An 11,065-nucleotide genomic window follows, 5' to 3' on the forward strand; every position below is an offset into this window, starting at 1 on the left:
TTTCAAAGCATGGTAAAAACCTAATTATGACTACTTGGTTCATCCCCCCTCAATTCTTGGGTTCAAAAGCATCAGAAATGAGTTGGATTTGGGCCTCCTTCAGCTCAGAAATCTCCCCCAGCGTGTTCCTTTAATGAGGTCATGTGACCAGTGTCACGCGTATGCGTGGGTGACGCATGCGCGTCGCTTGGCAAAATTCTCTCTCACGCGTACGCGTGGGTGACGCGTCCCCGTGGCCTTGAATCCACCAAATCCTCATTTCTTCATGAATTCTCTACTTTTACATGCTTTTTCTTCGTTCCTTCAATCCAATCTTTGCCTTCTAGACCTGAAATCACTCAACAAATATATCAAGGCTTCAAATGAAATAAAAGTGAATTAAATTTATCAAATTAAGGGCCTAAAAAGCATATTTTCACTCTTAAGCACAGTTTAGGAGAAATTTATAAAACCATGCTATTTCATTGAATAAATGTGAGAAAAGTTAACAAAATCCACCAAATACAATACAAAATAAACCATAAAATTATGGTTTATCAGAATGCTCGCGTTGCGTGTTAAAAATTTGCGTACACAACGGGTAAAAATCGAGCTTTTCACGTATGCATGTAGTACCCGTGCACACGAGGTTCCCAGGCAGTGGTGAATGTTCGCGTCGCATGCACTGGGTCGCGTACGCATGCTGTAATAAACTTAGAAAAATCTTAAAGTTGAAGAATTTTTAATTTGCACCGAACTTCCGACGTTCATAACTTCCTCTACAAAACTCCGTTTTTCTCCTTTATATCATTTTAAAGCTCTTTAAATCATCTTCAATTTTAAACAAAGATCACTCAATTTCAAGGTTTGAGGTTCAAGTTATAATCCGCCAAAGTTCAGTAAAAATAAGGTTTTGCAAATTCTCTAGTTTTCAGAACTTCCAAAACCAAATCAATCCATATACATTCTAAATCATATCAAAATTCACATTCAATACCCACAATCACATCCATATATTTTATCACTTACCATTCCATTTTCTCTATCATTTCCACCCCTAATTTATCATTTAATTCACCATAATTCAACAAAAATCTACAATTTCTACATCAAGATTCTAACATTAGCAACTTGGCACATTCTCACTATTCATAAGCATTGTTCACCATACCTCATCATAAATCCTCATAGTTACCACAATCCAACCCCAACATCAAAATCAATATCATAATTCATCAATACCATCATGCATTATAAATTCAACAATTATCAATAACCAATTCAATCCTATCCTAAAGTCCACTAGCCTAAGGTTCACGAAACATTACATATTACATAGAGAAAACCGAAACTATACATTGGCCGATTCCCAATATGCACAATATACCAAATGTGATTCCAATCAAGCTTTCAACCAAAATCAAGCCACCAATTCAAGTCCAAATGCTCCCAAATAGCTAAGACAACTCCACAAATCACTCCATTCAAGCTAAAATCATATAAATCACCATAAATCAACCTAGAGTTTATCAAATTCACAAATCCACAAAGGTAAAGAGTTTTCTTACCTTTACCGATGGTGTTTGGGGTACAAACCACCAATAACCCAACCTTAGATACCACCTACTCAATGAAAAAACACAAAATCTACTCAATATTCAAACGTAAAATTTGAATTTCTTTAGGGCAGAGAAAGGGTGTGAAATTTGAAGCCTTACCAGCAATACTAGGTTAGAACGGATGGGCTCAGCAAGAGCTTCACGTAGCTGCAAACGACACACGAATCGGAGCACCGTAGCTCAAGTTATGAGATTGAAAAGTTTGTGATGAATAGTGACAATGGTGGAAAGCTCTCTCCTCTTTCTTCTTTCACTTCAGCTGTGTTTTTATGTTTATGAGGGTTATGAAGATGAAATTGTAAGATCCAAAACTTTTGAAAAGTCTTATTGCAAACTAATTTCCAATTATATATTTATTTACAGTTTTAATATCAAAAATTATTTTATTAAAGACAATGAGTTATAGCTCAAATGACATAGACTCCCCATACTCAATTAAGAGGTCGCGAGTTCGAGTCAGATATCTTTCCAAATTTTAGCCAATGAGTTATAACTCAAATGGCATAGTCTCCCCATACTCAATTAAGAGGTTGCGGGTTCGAGTCTCCTATCTTTGGTTAAAAAAAAGGCAGTTTTGATTAATTCGATTTCAAATAAATTAAGATTTTTATAAAAATTCTATAATTATGGATTATTTTTCTAATTACTATTTAAAAAATCTTAAAAATTTAAAAATAATAAAATTTGGCTATTTAAATTAGAATTTTATATGATTTTACAATTATTGAATTATTTTCTATATTTAAATTATAAAATTAATAGTTGTCAAATAATAAAATTTTTTATATGATTTAATTTAAATAATTGATATTTTCATAATTTAATACCTTAAATTTTAGGAATAAAAAAAATAATCTTATTATCTTATAATTTCAATTAGAATATTTGATTTCAAATTATTCAGTATGTTGATACAACAAATAATATTTTAAAATAATTTCAAGAATTTAATTAGATTTCAAGTTACCCTAAAATTCCCAATTCCATATACAAATCCCAATTTTATTAACACACACCTTTTCTCCTATTCCCAAATTGAAACCCAAACCCTAGCCAACTTTACCCCTCACCCACAGCTCACACAACACACTGAACCAAAAAGAAAAAAGAAAAAAGAAAGAAGAAAGGAAAGCTGGGAAGGGGACCGTGGATAAGAAGATCCAGAGAGAGAGAAAGAGAGAGAGAGAGAGAGAGAGTTGCGGCAGGGAGAAGAAGAGAGGAGGGAGGTGCACCGGAGCCGCGGGGCCTCGCCGCCGCCGTCGTCAACCCTTGGAGGAAGGTCGCCCTTCTGAGCCATCGCCGCCGATCTGCCACGAGCCGCCATTGCGAGTTAGAACCGAAGAGAGAGGCGAGCGCGAGCCAGACCGGGAGGAGGGAACCGCGCCACCCATTCGCCGTCCGTGAAGCCTGGGTCGCCGTAGTCCATGCTCGCCGCCGCCGTTCATCCTCCCTGCTGCTAGATGCCGCCGCCTTCGCGAAGAAGAGAGGGAGCTCGCGTCACCGTCAGGTCCGCCGTCAGATCCGCCGTTCCTTGCCATTTCTGTCGCCGCCGTCAGTGCCTCGCCGTCGTTACTGCTGCTGTTGCCATGTCCACCGCGCCTCTGCCGCCGGAGAACGCCGCTGCCACCGCTAGGATCCACTACGGGTAAGGGTTTTAAGTTGGCTTTCGTTTCCTTTGAGTTTCCGAGATCCTTATCATCGCTGCATGTTTGTTACCGCCACTGTTTCGTTCTTATTAAAGTAAGTGGTTATGTTTAGAAAACTCCTGCGTTAGTTTTCTGTTAGGCTTGGTTATAAACTTTGGAGTTTTGATAACGTAGGGTCGTGTTCTGAGCATTGCATGTCGCTTTTAAGTTGCTGTGGTTACTGCGAGATTGGTTAGGGACTGAGTTGTGGTTGCCGTTGGTTTCGGGCTGTGAGAAAAGAGTTCAGTTGATGCGTTTGGATTATGGGTTCGACGAGTCAAGGTAGGGGCTTTTCTAAAAACTAAGTTATTTAAATATTTGAATTGTTATATATAGATATGATGTGCGAAATACTTTTATGGTGATTATGTAAGTCTTATGAATTGTCTGATTTGTATGGGAGGAATATGGTTGCCTTTTGATTGAAATAATGTCCGATTTTGTTCAAAATGGAGATTTCTGATTGTTTTGAATTGAAATGATTTTGATATTTTAAAATCTAAAATTTTGCTTATTGGAAACTGATTTGGTCTTGAACCCTTTGGAAAGAGTTGAGGATTGGTTTAGTTGGGACTCGAAAAGGGTGGCAAAGTCCAAGTTTTAGGGGCAATGTTGTCGAAATTTCTATAAAATCTGAGACTTCGATGAAACGTTATTTTGAAAATAATGAATTTCGCTTTGAATTGAATTATTGATAAATGAATTATAATTGAAATTATTTATTAGGAAAATTATTATATTTATAAAAGTTATTCATTTAAGAAAAGAATTATGTTGCCAATGAGTAATAGCTCAAATGACATAGTCTCTCTATACTCAATTAAGAGGTTGCGGGTTCGAGTTTCCTATCTTTGGTAAAAAAAAAATAAAAAAAAGAAAAGAATTATGTTTTAAAGTCGATTTAAAGATGAAAATACTTATGTTTTGGAATTGGATTAAATAAGTAGAATTTGAGGAGTTTTAGTGGATTTAAAAAGGAAATTGAATTTCGATTGACCAATTTCACTTTACGATGTTTTAAGAAAAGTTTGAAATATTCTTTGAAACTTTGATTTAATAAAATTGAAACAATTTCTAAGCCTTTGGAAGCCGATTTAAGAGTGGAATAAAAAAAATTGGTTTTCAGTTTAAAAGAATTTGATTTTGGATTAAGTATGTTGGTTTTGAAATTGGTTCGAAGTGTTTGAATATATGATTTGGTTTTAGTTTAAATTCTATTTTATTTAGTTAAATCAAGAAGCTAAGGTTTTAGAGGTTTTTAATGAATTTAAGAAAAGGAGTTAGGTTATTCTCCCCTGAAATTTTATCACCATATCTTAATTTAAAATGAATTATTTTGAGCCTTTCAAAAGAGATTTTGAATTTGGCATGGTTTTGAAATTGTTTGGTAGGCGTAACTGCGTAAGGGCCGTGTACGTGCCGCTTATGCTGAGAAATGTGAGGTCGGAGGCAGAGTATCCCACTCACATCCTTTCGGATCACAGGAGTGTGCATGCACTGACATCCTGGACCGTGTGCTGGGCACGTTATCTCAGGGGGTTTCTATTTATTCACATAGGCAACATTGCCATAGGAATGTGTCGGGTTGAAAATTGAACCGACAATGTGATATCACAGCCGTTAGGACAGACATTCATCATTTGTATCTATGTGACATTATTTGGGTGTGCATATTGTAATTGGTTTGCCTATGTGAATACTTATGTTAACTGCTAATTGCTATACTTGTTGTAATTGCTCTTTACTATGCTTGAAATACATTAATTGTGATTGTGTTTGATTGGTTGATTTGTGATAAATTGGTTGATGATTGAGTTGTTGGGCTGGGTGCCGTGTTGGATTGGATGGGCCTGAGGCCGTGATTAGTATGTTTGAGGTCTAGTTCTGTATAATGTATCTGACTGGTTTAGCATAGACTTAATGAACCTATGCTTAGAACGGGATGATCATTTATACTGTGTTGTTAACTGCTTCCATGTTGTGGTCTAGTAAAGTATGAAAAATCAAACTCTTACAGCATAGACTTAATTGAACATATGCTTGGGATATGTTGGTCATTCATACCGTCTAGGAAAAACTTTTGAGATTTTTACACGAAAGGAAAAAGGTTTTTGATTTTGAGAAATTTATCAAGTTCTCTTTAAAAAGGATTTTTGGATTTTTGAATGTGAACCCAATTGCTTTGAGATTATACATGAGATGAACAATGATCACTGTACAATTAAAAATAGTCTTATTTTACGTATCTTATTATAGAAATTCTGTAACCCTATAGTGAGAACCAGTAAGGATGATGTTCTCACTCCTCTACAGGTTTTTCCTTTTCAGGATATGGACGACGAAGTTTCAGAGGAGTTTATTAGTTTTTCTGTTATTCGGTATTTTTGTATTATCTTAGTTATTATTTTTTCCCCGCCTTTATTTTTTTTTATCAATATTTGTAAGAGGGATAGGAATGATTGATATGTATGTTTGTAAGTATTGTTATGTATATCTATAATTTTAAAGTATTGTATCTATAACGAAAAGACGTTATTGAACGCTTATGCGGTTTTAAGTTTTAAACAGACTCCTATTTTAGTATTAAATACGTTTAGAGTCGTCGTAATATTCAATCTGTCAGAGTGGCGCAGCCGGAAGCGTGACATTCTGATAATGAGGGTGTTACAGAAATGACCTCACTTAAGGGTATATATGTTGAGCTTGGGCCAGGTCCAACCCGTTAGTGTTTTTGGCCCGTTTGGCCCAACTTTGGGCCAAACCTTTAGAATTAATGTCCGGTTTTTATTTCTAAATATTTTTCTAAGTTTTTCTACTATTTTTATTTTTCTCACAGAGTACCGGCATATTAAGTCGGTACTGCCGCCAAATTTACCGGTACCTATTTTTACGCAATTTTTTGTAGAAAATTATATTTTTCAACTCAGAAAAATTTACTGAGTCCAAATATCATATTTAAAATTTCTAATTAATATTTTAAAGTTTCGAACCTATTTCAGGCAATTAAATTATTTTAATTAAGCAGTTAATTAATTACAGTTCTTACACGAACCGGGAGTTCTTAGTATCGTAACAGTGTCCAATAGATAAGATATAAGGTTTCGGAAAGCCAAAGACAATCCTCGAACTTCACATCGATACAAAATATTCAAGTTTAAAGAAATATGTAATTTACTATAATATGGTAATCTAACTTAAGGGTTTATGTTCTAACTATATCATCGCTGTCCTACAGCCTTTGCCAACCTATTCCCCATGTGATCCCATTGCCACCGCCTACTGATCCACCTAAATCCCAGCAAAACACAATTAATATAAATAAGTAAAGCACAATTAATATTCATATACAACAGGTAAATCGACTAGCAATTAGACATATTATTCATTTATGCATAACTCAAATAATCAAACCAAACAAGCATATAGAAAATGCATGTGATGAAAGTCTATCCGATTTGGCTTGTGATATCACTTGTCCGTTCAAATTTCCAACCCGACACAACTTTTCAGATGTCACCTTTCTGCCACGTCCCTAGGATATAGTGCCCGACTCACTTTTATGTGCTCCCTGGATATAGTGTCCAACTCACTTTTATGCACTCCCTAGGATATAGTGCCTGACTCACTCTCAACCCTGGGATATAGTGTCCGACTCACTCCTATGGCAAGAAAGATTGTGTGAGAGGGATACTACCTCATCCCTCACATCTGAACGAAGGTGGGAGGCTGCCACTGTAACAACCGCGCTTTTCGAGTACGCGAGATCTTTTCTAATGACACGGATTTCTCCGGAAGATCAATAAAGGGAACACCTCTAATGTATCATCAAGCATCTCAATTCTCATTGTCATTATATCATCTTTAAGCTAGAATCTCTTTTGGAGCTAGCTCGATAACGCAATCACGAAGAACCTAGTTTTTGAACCGTATCTGTTAGGAGTTTTGATTCTAGTTTCCGTAAACAGTCTCAGTTTGACGAACCGGACTCGATTCTTGAGAGAAGAAAGATAATAGTATAATATTATTATTATATTAGTATTAGAAGATGCTTGAATGATATTATAAGGTTACCTGGCCTGTTTTAGTTAAAAAACAGGAAATCGGTTTAACCGGGTTCACAGTTTACTGGTGCAGCTTAGCACCGGCACTCTCTGATGACTTTAGCAATGCTAATGCCTTATCATACATGTTTTATTCTCATATTAAATATGTTACTAGTGTCATTTATGCTAGTAGCTCAGAAAAGAATTTTTAGAGATGTTTTTACAAGTGTTCCGATACATCTAGTTTTAGTAGTTATACATATGAGATATTTTAATATTATTTTAATCCACCTCCAAGCCAACCAATCACAACTCACATTACACCCCCAAGACCTCAAAGGCTGTCTCATTTCTTCATTTTGGCCGAAAATTACAAGAGAGAAAAGAGAGAAACTTTCATGACACTTAAATCTTCAAAGCTTGATTTCTTCTGAACTAAAACTCAAATCAAAACTTTGATTACACCAAAATGATCCTCTCTTCTTCTTCTACATAACCATGTAACTTATCAAGGCTGGAAATAAGGTTAGATGGCTATCCCTTTTCCCTTTGAATTCGGTTTTCAAGGAAGCATGCTTAAAACATGTGTTTTCTTGATGTTCTTCCTTAAATCTCTTGCTTAGCTTGACTTGTGAGCCAAGAATCTTAAATTCTCAGCACGTTTAGGGTGAGGAATTCCTTCCTAACATGTTGATTAAGGTTTGGTCAGTTGAGGTTTTATGGACTCAAAGTTGTTCTTGATGTGTTTTAAGAGGAAAAAGTGCAAAAAGAACACCTAAAAGCATAACCGGATTTGAGGCAGCAAATCAAGGTAGGGTTTGGTAAAATTAATCTTGATTAATTGTTTGAGTTGTGTGATTATGATATGGTTTGGTTATGCTTGAAATTGATTGTTCATGTGAGTGATTCTTGTTGAAATTTTGGTGAAAATTTGATGAAATTCAAGCTATGAACTTGTGTTCTTGTGGCTGCTGGAAAAATGAATCCTAACCCTTAAATTGGGGTTGAATTTATGTTAAAATCAAATGGAAAATATAGGGCTTTGGTGGCTGCAACTTTATTTTGAATTATGGTAAAAATCGGTTGCTGAAAAGATTGAAAAACGGGTAAAAATAGAGAAAGAATCTGAAAAATTTACGAAGAACACGAAGAACACTTTGAGTGTAATGAAGAACATTGAATAACACCTTTTAGATCTTTAAAAGGGCAATGTTGTAATTATTTTGGTGTTTGAGGGGTTATTTTGTAATTTCCAAAATTAGGGTGGTTAAAGTAGAAATATTAAAAGTTACGGGTGTTAAAAAGTGAATTTTAAAGGTGAAAAGTTAAAGTGGGGGTAATTTTCGAAAATTTAATGATAAAATAATAAATAATAATAAAATATTAAATAATAATATTTAATTAAAAATAATATTGTAATAAAAATAATAAAATAATGCGAAAAGACAGTTTTTCGTAAAAGTTTTAGAAAGACAACTTTAAGCTCAGAATCTCATAATTACCTTCATAAAAAACTTAGGGAGTGGTAATAACATATTAGTGAGGCAAAGATAAAGGAGAGATAAAAAGTTAAAGAAGAGATAAAAATCGAAGAAAAAGTCTGTAAAGTTTTAATGACAGAATCAAACAGGGAATAGCGAACGAACTAGGAGCAACATAGTTAGCTCTTAAGTTGCGCCTAGGGTTAGGTATAATATGAAAAGTTAAACTACTTCAGTATGGACTTAATGAACCTATACTTGGGACAGGCTAACTATTCATACCAAAATTTACATAAGCTTCAAATACATATGTTAAACAGAGTAATCAGAACAGAGTAAAGAGATACAGAGAAAAGAGTAACTAGAGCAGAGCAAAGAGACAAAGAGAAAATAGTAATATAACAAAGAGAATAGAGGAAAAGAGTGTAAAAATAAAGAGTTAAGCCTTGTGGCATGATATTTTATTGTATATTCATCTGCTGTTTTTCTGTTGGCCTGGTGCGCAGAAATCGTGACGGTTCATTCCTTGGTAACGGCGTTGAAAACTTAATACGCACGTTTATAATCTTAGTTCTTTGTCACAACTTCACACAACTAACCAGCAAGTGCACTGGGTCATCCAAGTAATAAACCTTACGTGAGTAAGGGTCGATCCCACGGAGATTGTCGGCTTGAAGCAAGCTATGGTCACCTTGTAAATCTCAGTCAGGCGGATTCAAATGGTTATGGTGAATTGATAATTAAAATATAATTAAAATATAAAATAGGATAGAGATACTTATGTAATTCATTGGTGAGAGTTTCAGATAAGCATATAGAGATGCTTTTGTTCCTCCTGAACCTCTGCTTTCCTGCTGTTTTCATCCAATCATTCCTACTCCTTTCCATGGCAAGCTTATGTAGGGCATCACCGTCGTCAATGGCTACATCCCATCCTTTCAGTGAAAATGGTCCAAAATGCGTTGTCACCGCACGGCTATTCATCTGTCGGTTCTCGATCATACTGTAATAGGATTCCATAATCCTTTTGCGCCTGTCACTACGCCCAGCACTCGCGAGTTTGAAGCTCGTCACAGCCATCCCTTCCCGGATCCTACTCGGAATACCACAGACAAGGTTTAGACTTTCCGGATCTCAAGAATGGCCGCCAATAATTCTAGCCTATACCACGAAGACTCTGATCTCATGGAATGGAAGGCTCGGTTGTTAGGCGAGGCAACCATGCGTCATGAACCAGGAGGCTAAGAGATACGCACTTAAGCTATTGTAAGTAGAACGGACGTGGTTGTCAGGCACGCGTTCATAGGTGAGAATGATGATGAGTGTCACGGATCATCATCTTCCTTAGGTTGAAGAACAAATGTATATCTTAGATAAGAAATAGGCTTGAGTTGAATAGAAAAACAATAGTACTTTGCATTAATTCATGAGGAACAACAGAGCTTCACACCTTAATCTATGGTGTGTAGAAACTCTACCGTTGCAAATACATAAGAACAAGGTCTAGGCATGGCCAAGAGGCCAACCTCCAAAACGTGATCAAAGGATCAGAAGATAATCCAAAGATGATCAAAAGATGTTGTAAATACAATAGTAAAAAGTTCTATTTATACTAAACTAGTTACTAGGGTTTACAGAAATAAGTAAATGATGCAGAAATCCACTTCCGGGGCCCACTTGGTGTGTGCTTGGGCTGAGCATTGAAGCTTTCACATGTAGAGGTCTTCCTTGGAGTTGAACGCCAGTTTGTAACCTGTTTCTGGCGTTTAACTCTGCTTTGCAACATGTTTCTGGCGTTTAACTCCAGAATAGGGCAGAGAGCTGGCGTTAAACGCCAGTTTGCGTCATCTAAACTCGGGCAAAGTATGAACTATTATATATTGCTGGAAAGTCCTGGATGTCTAATTTCCAACGCAATTGAGAGCACGCCATTTGGACTTCTGTAGCTCCAGAAAATCCACTTTGAGTGCAGGGAGGTCAGAATCCAACAACATCTGCAGTCCTTCTTCAGCCTCTGAATATGATTTTTGCTCAAGTCCCTCAATTTCAGTCAGAAATTACCTGAAATCACAGAAAAACACACAAACTCATAGTAAAGTCCAGAAATGTGATTTTTAATTAAAAACTAATAAAAATATAATAAAAACTAACTTAATCATACTAAAAACTATGTAAAAACAATGCCAAAAAGCGTATATATTATCCGCTCATCACAACACCAAACTTAATTTGTTGCTTGTCCCCAAGCAACTGAAAAT

The sequence above is a fragment of the Arachis ipaensis genome, chromosome B8, assembly GCF_059453495.1.
Source record: "Arachis ipaensis isolate K30076 ecotype BB chromosome B8, ASM5945349v1, whole genome shotgun sequence".
Classification (NCBI taxonomy): Eukaryota; Viridiplantae; Streptophyta; class Magnoliopsida; order Fabales; family Fabaceae; genus Arachis; species Arachis ipaensis.